Source organism: Sceloporus occidentalis, unplaced genomic scaffold, assembly GCF_023333645.1.
Source record: "Sceloporus occidentalis isolate IW3139 unplaced genomic scaffold, rSceOcc1.0.p SCAF_3, whole genome shotgun sequence".
Taxonomy (NCBI): domain Eukaryota; kingdom Metazoa; phylum Chordata; class Lepidosauria; order Squamata; family Phrynosomatidae; genus Sceloporus; species Sceloporus occidentalis.
Window position 1 is genome coordinate 92874867 of NW_028316983.1, and position 22069 is coordinate 92896935.

Consider the following 22069-nt stretch of genomic DNA (forward strand, 5'->3'; position numbering starts at 1 on the left):
AAGAACTATGCAGAATGGATTGTAAGCCATTTTTATTCTGTAGTAGTATTATATAGCACTAGTCTACACGTGAGTGTCCCTGAGAGAGCAGAGCCTTTTCCCATGGAGTTTACAGTTTACAGTTAATTACAAGGGAAATGGAAGAAGAGTAGGCAGCAGAAAACACAGAGGTAGTGGTATGCAATTGTTTGAGTCATATCTGCTTACACCAAGTTACAAACTGGGGGTGCGACCGCATGTTACATTGAAGGCTTTTGTTGTTGTGTGCCTCCCAAGTCATTTTTACTTAGACCACCGTAAAGCAAACCTATCATAGGATTTTCTTGAAAAGGTTCTTCAGAGGAGGTTTGCCATTGCCATCCTCAGAGGCTGAATGTGACTTGCCCAAGGTCACCCTGTGGGTTTTTATGCTCAAACAGGGAATCAAACCCTGATCTCCAGAGCTGTAGTCCAGCACTCAAACCACTACACCATGTACAGTCAGACCTCCACATTTGCAGCATTGACTTTTGTGGGTGTGATTATTCACAAATTTGATCAATATGTTCTCTCTAGGAATTTTTATGTCCTCCAGCTTGACTCTGTGATCAACTTCTACTGAATTCCTGGAGATTCCTAGAAAAGAGACTTTCACTAGGCATTTGTAGGTCTTCAAGTGCAACTCTGGTCAGTTTCCATCAATCTTTTTTTATTATTAATTATTTATATGTCCCGCCTCTTCCAAGGATCGAAGCAGGATTACATAATTAAAATAATACAATGCAATTGAACAGTCAATAAAATACTAATACTGAATTATACATCCCTATTAGTTCCTTAAAATCTCCAAACATCAATTCATATGCCATCATACTTAGAGAGGGGGGTATTAATCATCATCTCTATACCAAATCCGATGGGAAAGCCCACCAGAAGAGATCTGTTTTTAGTGCCTTCTTAAAGTGCACTAAAGGAACTAGAGATTCCTAGAGGTGTTTCCTCAGGTAAAAAAAAAAAAGTGTGGGTTTTTTTTATTATTGTTATTATTATTTACTAATGTGAAGGGAATGCTGTAGTATGTGGCTAATCTTTATCCTTTTTTCTTTTCTTTTTACTCTTAGGTAAATATGTAGAGGACTGATTCAGACTGGACCTACTATGTTTGAATAGGAAAAGCTTAAGTATGCATTTCCAGAATGTTTATTCTCCACCAAACTGTGTCCAAAAAAAGAGTGACAAAACTTCCACTATTGCCAATTGGACAAATTTTATCCTCGGGGAATTGTTTCAGAGGATTTAAAAAAAAAAACCTAGCTGCATGACATGCTAAATTTTGCCTTGTAAAAAGAAGAGAAAAACTTTAATATCAGCACCAACATGGCAAAGTTAAATGAACATAAAAAGAGGTACCTCTCCTCACCAGAGATGCAGCTCCAGGGGACAAAATTAGGGCATTGTCCCCTCCATAAAAATTCTGCCCATCCAAAGAAATTTTCCTTTAGTCTCAAAATTTCCAGCACTGCAGTAATTTACAACATTCATTTGGATGGGACAGAATTCTTGCTGGGAGAGGAAAGCCATTATTTTACCCACCTGCCCCCAAAACCACATAATTGTGCAGCTCTGTTATTTTTCAGTGTTGGTGTTGAGACAATGGCAAGGTAGGAGTATGTTCTGTACTACGGGCCTTGCAGCACGTAATTAGATTAGGATGATACTGGAAGTTTTAGTTCAAATAGTAACGTTTCTAACTTCCCAATGTTGATGAAGTGGAACTCCATGAATGCTTGCATGGAGGTGCATTGTGGATCCTAGCCAAAGATTATTACATTGTTCTACATCTGTTTTATCTCTAATAACCTAATCTTTTCTCAATAAAGGCACACAGTACTTCATCAAGAGCTAAACACTGTGCATAGACACTGTCCTTTCTATACGCCAAGGAGAAATGATACATGCTGAAAATACGAAAGGGTGAGGGAATTGAAAATAAAAGCCTGGGAGAGCTGAGTGAAAACAGAAGAGAGTAAAAAATAAATTCTGTTCAAGGAAAAATATGAGAGATGCGAGCTATAACTTTTTCTTAAACTGGATTTAGATGTTACTAGAATGCCTTAAACATCTTTAGTATCAGGATGGCATACTATTTAGATATTGTAGCCAATTCACTGTTTCTAGTCAGGCATTTTATTATTATTATTTTTACTTAGTATATACTGTTTTATATACATTACTGGAACTTGGTGGAATGAGTTCTTAGCAGCGCATAAAATCTGGACCCCAGCTTTTCATCATGTTTTAGGTAGAAAAATATGTATTCTGTACCAAGAAAATGCCTTGTGCGGAATCATCATGTATGCATAGAAAATAAAGAGTGAATAGACTATTGATTAAGAGTCAAGATTAATTATGTTAAACTGTAGATAGGGACCTGTTGTGTTCTTGTGACTCTCTATGTGAAATTTGACTCATGCTTTTGTGTGTGGGAGGGGGAGGGGTCGAATAGGTCCACAAATCCATATGCTTCTATTTATTTTGTGATTGCCTGTTATGTCAGGGCATGTGTCAATTTCCATGTTCAAGGAAGTAAGCATCCGGCAATAAATATCAGAGACAAACCACAGACATAGAAGATCATGCAATGGCAAATAATGGAGAACTAATGGCTAATATCAAGAAGAATATGCTATTGTCATCAGTAGCTCTCAACTGATAAACGAGTTTGAAAATTCAGTCCCTTCCTCTACAATCCTAGGCAAAGGTTTAGACAAATATCTAAGAGCACTAAACCTTTATTTTTCTGACCTGCATAGTTTCTGCCTGTGGTATATTCTGTTATCTTGTTTTAACTCAGATTTGCAATGTTAACCCTTATGGATTTTCAGGCATATACAATAAACAGAATTTCAGTTCAGTTGCACACATCTTTGAGGTATTCAAGAGAAATTTATAAAACACCAAAATACAACTGAGGACCACCAACAAACTATTACCCACATTTAAGCATTACTTAACAAACATGTACTTTTAAAAATCCAAATAAATGTTCTCAGATTTGCATTTAAACCTTGAAATATCAGTTTTCTGGGGCTTTGGGCATTGCTATGTTGTTGTTGTTGCTGTTGTTGTTGTTTTAATCTAAAATCTTTTTATCTGGATTTCATCATTCAGAGGGAGTGGTCATGCAAGCTGAAACAGAGAAATAAATTGAGACTGCAAACAAAAATGCAAGATTTTGTGAATCAAACATCTTGAATTTAGCATGCATGGATTTTAATATCCTGGCTGCTGAGAAAATACCTAAGTGCTATGCAGAACTTGGAAAAGTTGCCTTTGGGGACTATAGAGAAAAGAAGAACTGCTGGACCTGATCCACTTCCCCACCACCATTCCCTTCTTCTTTTGTGTCATGTCTCTTTAGATTGTAAGACTGAGGGCAGGGAATTGTCTAATTAAAAATAACAATAATTGTAATCTGCTCTGAGAGCCTTTAGGGCTGAGGGGCCGGGTATAAATACCATAAATAAATAATAATAAATACAGCTCTCAGAATTCCTCAGTTAAAATGGGCCCCAGATATGTTGGCTCCGGGATCTTGAATAGGGTAGCCCCCTCACCCCATTTCAAAACATTTTCAAACTGAAGTACAGTCGGCCCTTCTTATACACGGATTTTTTATACATGGATTCAAGCATACACGGTTTGAAAATGTTCCAAAAAGGTATAAATTTCAAATATCAAACCTTGATTTTCCATTTTTTTATAAAGGACACCATTTTGCTATGTCATTATATTTAATGGGACTTGAGCATACATGGATTTTGTTATACACAGGGGATCTTGGAACCAAACCCCAGCGTATAACAAGGGTCCACTGTATAAATTTTGAATTTTGTACTAGTTTGATGACATTACCTATATTCACATTTGACAGTCATTTTGGTTTGTTATTATTTCAGTACCACCTAGCACTCTCTAGAAAAACTCTTTTCTTCTAGAATTTTCATTCAGAACATAACATTACGTATATTATGACATTTAAGTCACAGCAAAGTATTGAAAAGTTCTGAGTGATCAGGTGAGACAAACATCTTGTAATCTGTACATCTTGTACTGGAATATCTGCAGTTTGTCTTAAACACTAACAGTCAAGTACTCCGATTTTCAGTTCTGTTGCCATTTCACAAGTATTATCGTCACCCAACACTCTCTGTGTGTTTGCAACCTTAGAGTTTGTATAATCCTGAAAAGACATTGATCTAATTAGTCATGTCAAATTTCATGTTAGCTGTTTGAGTTTTCCAGTTTTTGTGTTGTAATTGGATGAAAAGAAATAAAAACACATTCTTGAGTATCCCATATTTTAACCTGTTATATATGTGGGTTTCATGTGTTGACAAACTTTATTTGTACTAGGGATAGAGGGAATTTGTAGCCCTCTAGCTATTGATAAATTATAATTCCACCCTTCCTGACCATTGGACATTCTGGCTGTACTGATGAGATTGAGAGTGCAATGATAACAAATAGACCATAGTTCTAGTGATTTGAACAGAGGCACTGTTTGGGGAGGATGGTTGGGGAAGGCAGTGCATTCCAAGGACATATTGCTGTTTCTCAGATGTTTGTCTGCCTCTGGCCAGACACACATATTTTCTGCATAGAGGGTAATATAATATGACATGATCACTGCAGTGCCAAAAGTGGATGGAGCTGTTTTCTAAAACATGGTCGGTCAGTCGGTCGGTCGGTCGGTCGGTCGGTTGGTATGTCTGTCTGTCTATCTATCTATCATTATATTTATATTCTGTCCTATATAAAAGATCTCAGGGCAGCATGCAATACAATCCAGTTGGACTAGTTTTAAACTGTAAAAGATAATTTGTACAGTCTGCATCATATTATCTAATTCAACTTGTTCAGAACAAGACCAGTTCAAACTAATAAGGAATTTATCACATGGCAGAAATGGGAGTTTAAACAATGATTAACCTGTGAAAATTGCACAATTGACATTAAAACATGCTTAAAATGACATTAACGCAAATGCCACTATCCCATAAAGAACCAGGGAATCACCAGGCAAGAAACAGCAAAAAGTCATTCATGGGAAAATTCCATGAATGAGTTACTGTTGTTTCTTGCCTGGTTATTCATGGGATAATGGTGCTTTAATCACGTTTCATCTCAACATCGTGTGAAAACTATTCACATAATGGCGTGCAATTGCAGGTTAATCACAGGTTATTCAAGGGATAATAGCGCTTTACATGCAATGTCATGTGAAAACTATTCATGCGACTGCAGTTAATCACCATTTATACTTTCCCCCGTGTGATAAACTCCTAAGAACAGTTTAGAAAATTTAAAACCATGCATATATATGGATTTGTATAAAATCAGTTAGCTCATAAGCCATGTTTTTACTTGGCACTGGAATGATATCAGAGTTGGCACTAATCCGGCCTATATAGAGAGAATATTTCATAACGGGGGCTTTACAGCAGAAAAAGTCATCACCCCTATCCTCCTCCTGTGTATTACCTGGACTGATCAGACACAGCGGTGAGTCTCTTCTACCAACCTCAAACCTCTGGGGAAAATATACATGCATACAGTATATAGTTATGTATACATGCATATTACTTTGTATAGTAGGTATTCATATATTTATGGTTACACACGTTTACATGCATGCATACATTCCAACATTTCACATGTGAAAGGTGCAACACAGATGGTGGCAAGCACCAACAGAGTGTGGTCAAGATGCCAAAGATTATTAATAAAGAAGAACGCCCAAGCTAGGATTAGCTGCAGCAGTTTGTTTTTGCCTGATTCTACTAGGAAGGTCAAGATTCTGCTTCCTGTTCTCCTTGCTCTCCTGCTGAGTTCAGAGCAAGTTCCTTGTTCACTTAGTTTGTAGCAATTGGGCTAAACTGAGGGCAAAGTGAGAGGAAGAGAGAGAAAGTGAAACAATGTAAAAGCGGCTGAAAAAGTGGGATGCACAGGATTAATTGGGGCTGTTTCTACCAGATCAGGACAGTTGCGGGGGGGGGGTGTATGTGAAGTCTTGCATCCATATATCTGAGAGTAAACCACACGGAATCCAGTCCATAAAACTGCAATCCTCTTGATTCTTTCATGAGGTTAAAACCCACAGAATGCCAAGTGGAAATATCTGAGGTGAAAGCAAAAATGTTCACATTGTGTCTAGACACCAATAGCATTGGCACTTGTGTAGAGCTCTGACTTCTTTGCCACATTGAACCATTAGAAAATAATTACAGTGGTTGCACTTCAATGACTAGAGCTCTCCACAATTTAGCCGAGAAGATATTCCACAAAACGTAAGCCAGTAGATGTTGCCAAATGGTAAACCTCTATATTATGAACTTATGTACTCCATGCCTTCAAAATCTGAAATGACTTCTGTATATTTCTGTCAATTTGCTGACAAATATTGTATATGTTGTAATGCCTTTGGGTATATCCGCACTGCAGAATTATAGCTGTTTGACATCAGCTGCCACTACTCTATCCTACAGACTCTTGGGACTTGTAGCTTGTTGAAGCACCTGAGCTTTCTGACAGAGCAGGCTGAATATGTCACCAAACTACAAATCCCAAGATCCAAAGGCTGGAGCCATGACCATTAAACTGGTGTCAAACTGCTATAGTTCTGCAGTGTGGCATTTTAAATTCTTATAGCAATCACTCCCTTAACAATTTATTTACTTCACAGTAAGAAAAACACCATCAAATGTCTTTGGCTCCTATCAGTGAGAAGAATCCTAATGCAGTGAGCAAAAAACAATAAAGGCTGGGGTGGATTTGTCCTGGAGAGTTTTCATACGTCTTCTCTTTTGCACTGTTTTTTTAAAAATCACAAGAGCCCTAGATCATTTTACATAAGAAACCAAAACTTCTAGGAATCTTGATTTTTTCAGCTGTAGTGGGAGACCAACTTATGCATCACTCTGTATTTTCTCTTGTTTCTGTAGCAAAACAAAGTGAACCAAATCCCAACATCCAGAACAAAATTATATGCTTACTTTCATTGTAAATGCTGTTTACCTAAACTGTGGGTGGGATCAAAACAGCAGAGTTGTTATGTACTATTTCTAATACACATGTCATTTAGTATTTTAGATTTTAATATTATATTATGACTTTTTTACTTACTTACTTCTATCTATTTTTCTCATGAAAATGATCTCCTTCCCCCACCCCAGAAAACTGATACTTCTGCTGACATAGAAGTAGATGTTCATTTAATCAGACAAGACAGCAGGAGTAATTTTGAAACTTAAAACTCCACAGCCTCGACTGTTTAATAATAAAAAATCCCAAGGATTAAACAATGGGGAATTTCAACTATTATACCGTAAATTATATTACTTGTAGATACGTCCAAACCAAGCTTTCAGTCTAGAAACACATAAATTTCACTGCAGGACAGTTGGAACCTTCACTTCAGCAAAACTTCTCCTGCTCAAGCTGTGTTCAAGATCTGATTGTAGAGTAAATACACATCAATAGAAACCACAATGGGAACCATAATTTTCTTTTAGATGAACACAGACAAACTTATGTCTGCCCACCCAAGAATAGTTTCATAAACATCTGCATATGGGCACCTCAGTATGGTGACTATGAAAGCATAAGGTATGGCCTCATCATTCGAAATAAATGTGCTAGTTCTTTCCCAGGCAGAAACATGAAGAGAGATTTGAGAAAAGCCAAATGAATTATGATTGGTGACGTTTATTAGAAATTTGCTATAGTTATGATCTTCAGCAGAAACTGAACAGGTTAAGTGCCTTAGTACTGCAGTGTTTCATTTCATGTGGATTTCTCAATGCACTTTTGTGATGGAGCACATGCTTTTTACATATGAAGCTCCAGATCCAAGCACAGGCATCTCAAATGATTCCCCATGAATAGAACCAGAGAAAGTTGTTTGTCATAGAGTTTTTTATAATTTTGAGCTAAAACTGGCAATTAAGATTCCTCTGCACAGAAGCTGTAAGTGGGATGCAAAGATGCCTCACCCTCTGCACCATTATCACTTTTATTTCATTTATTTTATTTTATTTTTATCCCACCTTTCTCCCAAAGTGGGGCCCAAGGCAGCTAAGATACTTAAACACAACAATTAAAATTGTACAATTAAAATTGCAAAATATAAAAATTACAAATATAAAATTTAAAACATACAAAGTTTTGTTTCTGACCACACATGATTTTTTTCAGGAGCACCAATGTTAGAATCATAGAATCATAGAGTTGGAAGAGACCACAAGGGCCATCCAGTCCCCTGCCATGCAGGAAATCCAAATCAAAGCATCCACGATAGATGGCCATCAAGCCTCTGTTTGAAGACCTCCAAGGAAGGAGACTCCACTACACTCTGAGGGAGCGTGTTCCACTGTCGAACAGGCCTTACTGTCAGGAAGTTCTTCCTAATTTTGAGGTGCAATCTCTTTTGCTGTAGCTTGCATCCATTGCTCTGGGTCCTAGTCTCTGGAGCAGCAGAAAACAAGCCTGCTCCCTCCTCAATATGACATCCCTTCAAATATTTAAACAGGGCTGTCATATCACCTCTTAACCTTCTCTTCTCCAGGCTAAACATCCCGAGCTCCCTAAGCCATTCCTCATAGGGCATGGTTTCCAGACCCTTCACCATTTTAGTCGCCCTCCTTTGAACACGCTCCAGTTTCTCAACATCCTTTTTAAATTCTGGTGCCCAGAACTGGACACAGTATTCCAGGTGGGGCCTGACAAAAGCAGAATAGAGTGGCACTATTACTTCCCTTGATCTAGACACTATACTTCTATTGATGCAGCCTAAAATCGCATTGGCCTTGTTAGCTGCCGCATCGCACTGTTGACTCATGGTCAACTTATGGTCTACTTGGACTCCTAGATCTCTTTCACATGTAGTCTTGTTCAGCCAGGTGTCCCCATCCTATATCTGTGCATTTCATTTTTCCGCCTTAAGTGCAGTACCTTACATTTCTCCATGTTGAATTGTTTCTGCCAAATTGTTAGGTTAATACACCAAAAAGACTACTTTTTAAAAATATTGTTATCCTAGGTAAGTGTGCTTACAAATTCACTCTGGGGTTATTCAGATGGTGTAAATAATCCCAGTAGAAAGTAAGTTGAATCTGTGTTGTTCACATGAATTCTGAATGTATCTGATTAAGTTTGGCAGGGGCCTGCCAAAAACCCCACAAAACCAGGGATAATTGATCTTGGGGTTTTTATTTTGTTTTGTTTGGGGTTTTTTAGTTTTCCTGAAAGATTTGCATTGTCAGCTGTGTGAACTGATGCAAACAGACCCAGGATAAAAGAGGATAAAACTTTACGTCTTGAATGTGTTTCAAATACACCTGCATCATTGACTTCATTTTAATTCACAGTGCTGACACATGTGGGCAACAGAACTCAGAGATGCGCAGAAATGCAATTCTGATAAAAAAAAGTAGTGTGAACAACAAATCAGGAATGCATGTGTGAGATTATTTGCATAGTTGTGTTGCAAAACAAAATGTGCAGATAACCCCTCTATCATGTATAAGAGGCTCATGCTTTGGCCTGTTCATAGAAAGTTGCAATGGATATTCGAACCATTACGTTTTTCAAGTTTCCTCCCAATAAAACCCACAAACGAATTGAATTATATATTTTTTTAACAAAGATGCATTTTATTCTTAAGGCAGACAGCTATATGTAAACTGATTTTGAATATTTCCAAATGCAGGTCTTTATGCCTCGCTGAGAATTATGTCTCTTTCCCTCAACACCCCCCAGTAATGAAGTCTGGAATGAATGGTACTCCTGGGTTTTCCTCACTCCCTTATTGGTGGTTTATCACCAGAGCAGAAAGCTGGAAGGTCAGCCATAAAGTGTGTAATGTGAACTTTGAATAAACTGATCTGATCACCCCAAAAAGTCCACTATACACTCATAATAGGAATCTAATGATAGTTTCTTAATAGGCAGCTGTTGTTTTATTAATGGTCGCATACTTATTTATATATGTCCACGCACACATACACACACCCTTTTGAAAACATTGTTTCATGGGGTCAGAAACATAGGGTTTTTTTCCTATCATGTCTATAACTCTTTCAGGGAAAATGACATTTTTACCCAGTTTCCTCCCCAACATTTTAAAGTGGCACAATCCTAAACACAGTTACTTTAGAGTATGTACTTCAGAGTATGTACCACTGAGCACAATGGGACTGACTTCTAAGTAAACAATACTCTGTAAAGGATCATCATTGTTTTTTCACATGCATGACACTTCAGAATTGAACATGTTATTATATTTTTAGGAGCAATTCTATAAAAGCTACCTCATGTTCATATTTATTTTGTTTCATTATAATAACTGCAGCTTGCTATGCCATTATACTTACTAATGATACAAGGAGAGATTTAAGAATGACCTGCCGGATGAGATCCGTCAGATAACATCATTAGACAGCTTTAAAAAAGTGGTCAAGACTGATCTCTTCCAGCAGGCCTTTCCAGATTAACCATCCCGGCCCAGGTTCCCTGATTCCCTCATTCCTCCCGTGGCCCCATCTTAGTGATGGTTGAGGATCAACAGAGGGACATCAGGGTTTTTAGTTTTAATTGTTGTTTTTATGCTTTGATATTGTGTTTTAATATGTTATACTGTTTAATATTGTCTTAAGGGGGGAGGGATAAAGTGTTTTTAATTGTTATATTTTATATTTTACTGTTGTTAACCGCCCGGATTGGTTTGCCAGAGGGCGGTATACAAATAATAATAATAATAATAATTATTATTATTAGCAAGAACTTTGTGCCACACAAGACCTAATTCATGTGGAATTGCACATCTAACTGAATTATCCACCAGCTATGATGAGCATGATCAGGAACAAGCATATTTTTCTCATTCATTTAAATGAACAGGTGGCTTTTTTGTTTGATGCCTTTGTAACAGAATTATTCTGAAAAAGATTATGATGAAGAAGTAGTCATAAATGTCTATTTTTATTTTACTTCTCCTACCATTTTATAGGGAAATTATTTTGACTGCATCTTACCTCTTTCTATTCAGTTGACAGTACTTGTATAATACACGTTTACTAAAAGTAACTAATGTCTATATGAACTGAAGGAGGGAACAATAACAATTCATCAGCATTCCTTCCTGTTAATAGATTTTCCATTATTTTTATTTCATGCCTTTTAATTTTTATTATTTCTTGTCATGAGACTGGATGATTGCCACTATTTTTAGATCAAGATTATTCCTATAGCTCTGACTATTTCTCTCTCTCTCTCTCTCTCTCTCTCTCTCTCTTTCCTTGAAGGGGGGAAAACCCCTTGTAATTATCTTAAGCATGCTGCTTTCTGACACTAGGGGTCATTTAAGCTTACACTCCTGCTGTGTAATACTAAACATTCAAAGAATACAACATTTCCTATAATACAGTGGTGGGGGAAACCAGTTTCATGATTCTTCACCACCAAATTTCTATTCATATGGCTGTACACTGATCCCATTGCAATATAGAAAATCTGAGTCCGTGACACATTTGTGAAAATCTTGGTCAAACTTGCTTAACAGTATTGAAATCTGTCCATTATTTTTTTAAAATTTTTTTTTAAAAAGTCAGGATCTGTTTATAAATGACTATCAGCTCATTTTTATATCTGGTGTTCAGGGAATTTTTCTCCTCCTTTTACCTGAAATTATAATAGGTAGAGAGGGTGTGTGGATGGATAGGTAGATAGATAGATAGATAGATAGATAGATAGATAGATAGATAGATAGATATTATTTATTTATTTATTTAGGTATTTATATCCCGCCCTTCAGCCCTAATGGCTCTCTGGGCGGCTTACAATTATTGTTTTTAATCAGACAGTTCCCTGCCCTCAGGCTTACAATCTAAAAGACATGAAACAAAAGGAGAAGGGAATGGTGGAGGGAAAGGGGATGAGGTCCAGTGGATCTTCTCTCCCTCTGAATAGATAGATAGATAGATAGATAGATAGATAGATAGATAGATAGATAGGACAGATAGTTGTTGTTTCTTTAATTTTCACCCATTACACAATTCTGAATGCCCGAGGTGGAACATCCTAGCTACATTGTGATTGATAAAGTGATACTTGAGAATTAATTGTAAAGAAACATTTGTATGTAAGGGAAGGGGGTTATAACTGTTGGTTTTCCAAAGAATACCAAACCTTAGCTGAGGCTTGTACTCCAGTTTGCTGTTGCCTTTTTCACCATTCCCTTTCTCTTGTGTAACAAAACATTCCCACTGAGCTCAGGATTTGTGCCAAGACTGCAAGTTTATCAATGCTTCTTTTACAAATTTTCAGCTTATTTTGGATATTTAAATTTCACTCAATATTTTTTTTGAAAAAATAAATCCCACTGTGTGTTTTGCATAATGCTTCCCTCTACTGAATCACAAGAAAAAAAAACTGTTATTATCTCACTCATTAGCTTGGTTTGAATAAATAAATGCATATATATCTTTTTGCATACAATTATTTGAATTGAAAGGTAAGATAGTAAAAGTCCCATTGAACTTTGTGGGCTTTGCTTCTGGGTAGATGTGTATGGGATTGCCCTCTCAATTTCTGCTTGTGATTTATAATTAACAAGCTTACTCATGCACTATATCTTTATGTATGTGCCTTCTGCTTACAGCTTTTAGTTTTCAACAGATAGAAGCAGAACATACAACAAAAATAAAAGTAATCGCAGAAAGAAGTGCTCCACAGCTTTTCTATATTTTGCAAGCCAACTTTATATATCACATATTGCTCACAAATGCTCTGTTATTTATCAAGAAAAAAAGCCATCCTAAGGGGGGGGGGGGATACCCATGGACCATAATTGTCTATGAATTATTTAATTAGAGGCAATGAAATGCATGGGACTTATTAGTTACCGCTAACTTAAGTCTCATTGATTTCAGCCAGTTTAAGTAAGATTAACAATGGATTTAGCTCTATAGAAATATGAACACTTCACTTTTGTGGTTTCAAAAAAGCGGATCCAAGCATATTGTAATTGCCATAGAAGCTAGAGACCTTCCTGCCACATCCCAAGTCAGTGTAAACGAAGAAACACCATGGTGTTAGCCATAGCTGTATAATGCTTTCAGCCCAGGAAGTCTTTTAGGGTGAATGATTTTTGCAGTCCTATTTAGCACATTGAACAAGATTTTGTGTGGCTGTGTGCATGTGCAACACTAGGAAGACATTTCTCATGAAAATGCCTGAACCTTCTACTGATTTTGTACAACTCAAAGCTCAGACCTAAAAAAGAAAGAAAAAAGAAAAGTTACTTCAAGCTTAGTTCCTTTATAGGAAATGCAGGGAACCTTTGGCCCTCTGAGCAGTTGATGTAATTCTATCCATTCCTCATCATTAGCTAAGTTTGCTAGGACCAATGGGAATCGGAATTCAACAGTATCTGAAGAGCTGCAGGTTCTCCAGCTCTATTTTAAAGGAATTTAAAATCCCTATTCACTGCACCATCCTATCCAGAAATCAGTACAGTTTTGCTCAATGGGCCTTACTTCAGAAGCCTATACAGTTATACTCAATGGGCCTTACTTCTACATAAGTAAGTATAATGTATTCATCTATGTATATTTAGGCTAAGGCTCTACCCCTTCAGTTCAGTGAAATCTTGCAGGGCAGCTCTTTTGCTGTGTCCTATAACAGGGCAAGGGCTTTTTTGTGGAGGGGGGTTGATACAAAAATTCTATGTGCTGTATGAAGGTACACATTAAACCCTGGATTAGACTCAACCTTGGGCAAGTCGCTCTCTCTCAGACTCAGAGGATGGCAATGGCAAACCCTCTCTGAAGAAATATTGCCAAGAAAACCCCATCATAAGTTCATTTTAGGATCTTCATAAGTCAGAAACGGCTTGAAGGCACACAACGATGACAACAAACTAAAATGGAAGCATAGGTCTAAATCCAGTTCTTATAATCCAGTTGTTACTCTCTATCATTTGGCAAGTGATTCAGTGGGTGTACTCCAGGTAGGATTAGCAAGTGAATTTAGGCCTAGATTCTGACAAGTTTATAGATGTAATATGTATGATAACCAATGTGCAAAATGTTGATTTATGAATTCACTGTTGTTCCCGCCCTGATGGATAATTCTAGAGACAAAAGCTGAGAGTATATTTTTAAAGACAGAGGCTCAAGGTAAAGGCTGGATGTGGATCTGTTCACATCCACATTCTGCTGTTCACACTGAACAGTTCCCACTTGTCTGCCTTCGGCCATGAATGAAAACAGGATCAGTTAGTAACCACTTCTCCCAGCTGGTAGCCTGCCCTCAGCATAGGGTCTTCATACTACAAGTAATATATGGATGGTGTTGGCTTTTTTCTTTCAAGCAACACTTCCCATGTTTCCACTTTCTAACATTGGGTCCTGAAGTTTCAAACTGAGAAGGAAGGAAGTTTCCCTGCAGATATGTCTGAATAGTGCACAGTTAGAAAGTTCTAGAACACTGTGGTAATTTTGAAAAAATACAATAATGGCATGATGAAGAATGAGACCAGAGCACTGTGTTATTTTTAGATACTGTTGTCACAGCTGGCAGAAACATAATAAAAATGAGAGAGGAGAAACGAGGACTTTGAAATATGGGCAATTGCTAAAGGAAATTAAAACATATACAAGTTTGTCTCAGCAGTACTATGGACTGGTATCCAAAATTGTGACCAGCTTATGAAAACGAATACAAAATTTGAGGAACCGTCCAATTTACACAAAGAAAGTGGCCAGCTTGCAGTCAGGCTGTGCATAGCTGTGTCAACCTACTTTGCTCAGTGATTTTAAATGTGTTCGTTTTGATTTGAGATGAAGTTCGCATTAAGTGTATTTGGGACTGAGTTATTAATGAATCTAATGCTTTCCATCAATACATTTTTAAACAACTGATCATGCTACCTATTATAACATATGTATAATATGTAGTCAAAAGGAAAGTGTGTCCAAGTGGTTTTAGCAGAGAGGTTGCTTCACTTGGGTTGTACCCATGCACTCTTTGTTTAACAATATAAGATAACAGTTTCTCTTTCTCTCAAGTAAGCAATGCAAATAAAACATTTGTTGTGAATATCCTGAATCCAGAAGTGTTGAGATTGCCAACATCTGGACATCAATATGGTATACTCTTTGAGGAAAATTCAGGAGTAGCTTTCTTGGCTGTGCAACAAAAATACAATAAAATCCAAAATCCACAAGCCAGCTCCAAAACATAAAACATATTATGCAAGCTTTTGCCTTCTTCTACAGGCAAAAATGTTTTAAATTTATGCAAGAGATAAATGGTGATGGTGTCAGAGTGACAGGTGTACATTTGGACTGAGATGTCAGTTAAGATTGTATTGAGGGATTTCAATGCAGGCAGAGGCCACTCCCCTTACTGTCCATGTGAAGACGATACCCTTTGGAAACTGACAAACAGAAAAATATTTAGCTTTCATATTTGAATACAATATTCATTATTTTCTGCTTGTTGTAGCTATAAAGATGATATCACCATAACACTACAATTCAGAAAAATTGCATTTCAATTGTATAAAACGTTGAGACGGGTTTTCTGACGTCAGGGATAGCTCTGCAGAAACTTAGGTGGGTTACAAACCGCTGCTTTGCAAAAACGCGCGACTCCCTCGTGGAGCAAAAAAAGGAGCTCCAAAATGGAGCTCCTTCTTGCGGCGTGGCTATGATGCCGCGAAGCGCCGCTGGCGCACTCATGGCATCATAGCCACCACAACACGTGCGGAAGCACAGCGTCCGCTACGTAAAAATGGCGGCGGCCGTCTGGAACGGCCACCGTCATTTTTTACGCGCGGAACACGTATTAGGGTTAGGGAGGTGTGGAAGCACCGCGCCTCCCTAACCCTAGTATGCGCTCCGCGCGTACTTTAATGGCAGTGTGTAACCCGCCTTAGATACTACTTTCCATTCCTCATTCCCAGGTGAACATTTTTTTTTGAATTCTTGTATAATTACAACTACAAAATCAACAATATTCAAGTCCCTGCAATAAGTCTCTCTGTCTCTCTTTCTCTCTCTCTCTGGTCTGGCATAACATTTAAAATATTTAACGTCATATAATATTCTTTCCAGATTTTTGTTGGTGGGTTTTCCTGGTGTCTTCCTTCCCATCTCTTCTAGGACAGATCAGAAAAGAATTTATATGGAGGATATAGTAGTGTACCACATTTAACTGTGTGTGTGTGTGTGTGAAATAACTTACAAATAGCAATAGCTTCACAACAACCTCTCTTCCTCCCCCCCTCCAAATAATAACAATTTACCAAATTGTTGGGAAGTTGTTATAATTCCTTTTTCAAATTATTACTCGCCCTTTAGATTAGAAATGAGGCCAGGCTTAGCAATCAGCTATAAATGGTAGGATTTCTAAAGTAGGAGCACTTGTCTGATTGTGAAGTGGAGGCCATTATTGCCTTGATTGGGTCTTTTTTTCCCCCCTTGTAGCTTGCTTGATTTGTAGTTGAGAGACACTACTCACTACTGCTCTAGAAGCAATCAAAGCTTTCTCTGCTCATTTCTGCTCAGCGATTTGGGGTCCACTACTTTGGCACAGCTGCCACCTTTTAGCTTCCATCAGGAGACATATATATATATATATATATATATAGAGAGAGAGAGAGAGAGAGAGAGAGAAAGCGCATAAAGTTAAATGTGAAGCATTGGGACTACTGCAGATTTCCAGCAGATCATCTGATGTTTCATTGCTGAATTTGCATTGCTGAAAACCCATAATAATAAAAATTGACAGATACTTTAGTATGTCTCACTCCCAACCCTGGATTATACAGTCAGTTCACCATATCCACAGATTATTTATCCATGGATTCAACCATACATGGCTTGAAAATTTATTAGATAGATAGATAGATAGATAGATAGATAGATAGATAGATAGATATTCTAAGAAGCAAACCTAGATTTTGCAATTTTATATAAGGAACGCTTTAATGGGACTTGAGCATCCACAGATTTTGATATCTACAGGATGTCCTGGAACCACACCCCAGCAGATATCAAGGGCTCACTGTACTCCTAATGTAGAGGATAGGTGCAGAAGACCAATTAAGGGCTATGTGAATTCATCCAATGAGGTGATGGAGTACAAGTGGAAGGGTAGCAGATTGATCAAACTTAGGTTCTGCATCTGCTTTGGGACACATTATAGACAGATTGGCTTCAGTACTTTTGTTCCCTTGGTGCGGATCAACATCTGGGATATCCTTAGTCAATCATATAGTTGATCTGAGAATCTGAGGGATTCAGAATACTGCTTCACCATGAAATACACAACAACCCAAATTAGTTCAGTCCACTCACCAAGACACCAAAAAAATGTGTATTTACTTAAATTAAAATGCCTCAGTTTGATGAGGTGCCATGATTCAATATGGGCCAGATGGTTGTCCAAAGCTATTTAAAATCCTATTAGCCTTCTACTATCACAATAACTAATAATAACAGTATCACTTCTAGTCAAGAAACTGTTAGAGTGCCTTTCCCTAAGTTCTGGTATGTTTTGATGAAGACTTTGGGATCAACTTTGTATTTTGTTTTGTATTTTAACCATCCCTATACCTTCTTTGAGTAACAGAAATGTAATCCATTTAAAAATGAAATTCATACATTTAAAGGGCTTTATAAACTGTTTTTGCATCAAACTAGCAAATTTCCTTTATACCCACAATCAATGTTGGAGATGGAAAAACAAATAACTTGCTTTTTACTGACTTCTTAGCCAATGGTAGCCTGGAATATCACCAACACACACGCAAACATATACCCACCAGCTTGCATCTCACTGATATCATCATCATACTGGTGCATGTTAAACATTTGTTCGCCTAGCCATTTTAAAGTTTAAGGGCTAGTTTATGTGTAATCTACTTGGCTGTTGTTATGCCTCTGATTTGTTTTACTATATTTGTGGCAAGTAATGGGGCTCTTACAAAATATAAAATTATAGCACCATGATTCCACTTTAGTTGACATGGCTGCATCCCATGGGAATTTGGGTTGCAGTTTCTTGAGGTAACCCCTTCCTAAACTTGAAACCGCAGGATTCAATGGGAAGGAACCATGACAGTTAAAGTGGAATTATAGTGGTATAATTGTGCTGTGTGCCTCTTATATACTACCCTCATATTTTTAAAGATGAAGCAGAGTTTTAAAACACTTTGAACAAGTAATCAATAAACAGCTAAATAAATAAATGTAATAAACAAATAAATAATTGCAAAAGAACTGTATTTTTCTGTATTTTCATTGCTTCAAAGAAGATAGCAGTCCCCCACCCCACCCAATATTTGTTGAAAAGTGGATTCACAGTCTGGGGGTCTGAATGCTAAGTAGTTTGAAATAAGCGTTCATGGTTTCATCAGAATTTTATAAAATCAGTCTTAGGTGAATTGTAATAAGAACTGATTACAACAGTATACACTGGAATCAAACTAATTTTAGCAAATCTCAAAAGTACTATATTATACTAGGCTAATAAAAACACTGCACCCTAAAATAAATTCCAAAATAAGAACTACTTATAAATTATGAAAAGCACTGGAAATGACCTATTTGGGAAATATCTTTCATACAACTTTAAATACTGTAACTGCTCCTTTCTTTACTGTTCCATGCATTACTCAAATATTATCATATCAAGAGTTTCAGTAAATTAGGAGAGATTAACCAGGGCTCCTGCTGCAGTGCAGAATTAATGCAGTTTCATCCTTTTGAATCTTGGAATTTGCAGTCTGTTGTGGCTCCACAGCTCTCTGACCGAGGAAGCTAGATCGCTCACAAAACTACAAATCCCAGAATTCCATACCATTGAGCCATAGCAGTTTGTTGGGAGCAATTGTTTTAACTGTCATGGTTCAATACTATGGAATTCTAGGAACTGTAGTTTTGTAAGATATTTAGCCTTCTCTGTCAGAGAGCTCTAGTGCCACAATAACCTTTAATTCCCAGGATCCCATAGCATGGACCCATGACAGTGAAAGTGGAATTAAACGAGATTATTTCTGCAGTGTAGATGCAACCTCAGTATCTAAACCAGGATGGGCAACAAGTGGTCCCTGGGACAAATGGGGCTCACCAAACATTTTTGCAAGCATCCTTCCCACCAGTTCAAGTTGCCAGTTTTCAACTCTGCCAGTTTCAGGAATTCTCCTAGGAAACAGAATGCAAAGTGAGGCTATGCAGGAGAACAGCTGCACAGGTGGGAGCAGAATTCCTGTTGGTTTCCAGGGGCACGATTCAGCGGGCAAACAAGACACATGTGCCATGTTCCTCAACATAATATTTAAGGGCAGCAGAGATAGGAGTGGCAGCTTTGTTGGCAGAAGTGTGGGAGTATAACCCGTTGGCACACACAGATACCCAGGAAGTTGTCCACTTTTGCTCTAAATAGACATTTATGTTTATGAAGTGCAATATGCTTCTCAAATCCTTCCTTTGTATGCTCTTTGGTCTTCTTCACTGTAGAAATATTATTTGGCATGGAAATTAAATTGTTGTTACAAGAGTTATGAAAAGCTGCATCTTCCAGTTGTGTTGGATACATTGGCTTAGTTCAACATAAACCATGGTTGAGAATAAGTCATAGCAAACATGGGAAGGGTTGTTGTTGTTTTAACTTTCACTACAGTCAGTGGTGTCACTACGGTTGGTGTCACCCAGTGTGGTAACACATGGTGTCACACCTCCCCATTGATCTCCTTCCATACCACACCATACAGAATCCTTAGTAAGGTTTTTGTACTAATTTACTTATAATTCCCATATATCACTGAATGTAATGGTAACAGTTGTGACAAACAACTAGCAAAATTAAATGTATACCTTTAAATTATGATATCATGCACACATAATAAATGTGTTTACATATGCAGTTTCATGTGGTTAAAGTGAAAATTTGACACAGTGTGATGTTAAGAAAAATTAAAATTTTAAATTGTTTTAAAATTAAAAATTAAAAATTGAAGTTAAAATGTTAATTAAAAAAACCCCTGGGGTCTCTCCTTTCTCTTCCCATTGAGCCTCATCCCACTCATCCCATCTCGTCAACATTTTAAAGAGATACCGGTGAATGCCACAGATCATTTTTGCCAAAATGCAGATGTCTGAGGAGCAGTGGTGCTTAGAGTGTCAACTGATGCAGTCTGCATCTCCCACACACCCCTAGTGATGCCACTGACTAGAGTACAAAGGCAAGCTCCATGCTACAGCCATGAAGAAGGACAATAGTGGTTATTCTAACCAAAGTTCATTTAAACAACAAAATTGTGATTAAAAATGTGGTTTGAGATTGTAGATTGTTCACTGACTTTGGTAGATTAACTGTGGTCTGCTGTAAACCTAAGAGCAGAAACTTTCACCTTTCATATCCAAAAGGGGAGGCAGAGAGTGTGGTATGAATCCAGGATCTGTTGTGGGCCATTCCCAATTGCCTAAACCAGGGTGAGAAGCATTTCCCCCCAAGCCTGAGAACTACACCCTCCTTATGGGCAAGTTCTAGGGTCACATCCTTGCTGTGACTAAGACTTGAAGCAAAAGTGGGTTTAAGGAGATTCAGTCTCTCTCTCCTTCTCCTTGACCACCCTACTTCAAAATGGGGGAGATGGGGAGGGCTTAGGAAAGTGACCAAAACTGACTTACATGTCACCTCAAGGTATCACAGTGCATTCCAGCACAGTCTACCAAGGGTCTGAAGAGCCCAAAAAGGTTCCCTCAATACTTGGGACATTACCATGCAAACCCTTTTCTTGCAGTAATCACATCAGCTAAACAAAAATGGAAATATACTGGTTTCATAGCAGCCATTATTGCACATCTCTGCAATCGTGCAACTGGAACTGTTTTGGCCACCACACTCTCTTCCTCGTTCCCTCTTAATCCTACCTCTATGCCCTCTGCCCTATCCAGCATACTTTTGGGGGTTTATTTTATTTTATTTTATTTATATTTTCACTTTTTCATGCAATTCTTGAATTCTGCTAATGTGATTTAAGTTTTCTTCTTTCTTAAAAGAAGAAAAGAAACAGAAAAAAATAAAAGAAGCAGAAAAATAATAATAAAGGGAATCAGCCTGTTTGAGAATAGTAAGGTAAAGAGGGGAGATGGGGGAGAGGAGGACACACGGACACCATGTGATCGCAGCTGCCCCAGCAGTGATGTTTCGCATCTGGGGACTAGCACGATTGAGAACTCATTGACAGGTTTTCCCCATCACTGAAAAGGGAGACCCTAACTACAATTCAGAGACACAGCAGCTACGGGGTGGAGGTGTTATCGTGTGATAGATAAGTATGGTCAAAGGTGCTTTTTTTCTGGCTGTAATCACAGTTTTAAAGCCACATGAAGTAATCTCCTTGCAGTATAGCCATTCCTAGTTTAAGGGATCATTCAAATGGGACTATTATTTTCTGGCACACAGAATTATCCCTTTGCAATGTCAAGGATTTCCCAGAGATCATATTGTATAGTTTATTCCTTTACCTAAAAATGAAAGTACAGAAATTTAACAGAACCAAACTGATTAACATCCCTTTATAATTTTTTAAAAGGTCTTCAGTAAGATCTACAATCATTTCTATAACATTGCTTTGGAAAAAGAATGAGAACATAACAAAATATGCTGTTTGAGATGTGCCTTCTTCTTCAGGATAGCAGTTATAATATGTCTAAGCATATTGGCAAGCAAGAAAAGTGAGATCTATGTCACAATTCTGGTAAGAATTCTATTAAAAATTGAATTAATTCATCCAAACCAGAGATTGGAAAGTGGTCTTTTCACAAAATACAAGTTCCACCTAGCACCACAATAAATAAAAAAACACAAAAGAAGAGAAATAACAAACATTAGGACACCTTTTCACTGTATTATACATACATGCACACACATAGGTAGGTATGTACATATTCTAAAGTACTATTAAATTTTCTTTTGAAACTGTATAAAATAACTTTCACAATTGACTGAAAATATC

General features: G+C 37.5%; 1 long non-coding RNA gene across 1 annotated transcript; it reads left to right on the top strand.

The window, feature by feature from the left end:
- Positions 1-1063: 1063 nt before the first annotated feature.
- On the top strand, positions 1064-4175 carry LOC149316425 (uncharacterized). Its single transcript, XR_016280704.1, has 3 exons — positions 1064-1160; positions 1860-1953; positions 3151-4175. It is a non-coding gene; the product is annotated as an uncharacterized LOC149316425 (long non-coding RNA).
- The last annotated feature ends 17894 nt before the right edge of the window (positions 4176-22069 follow it).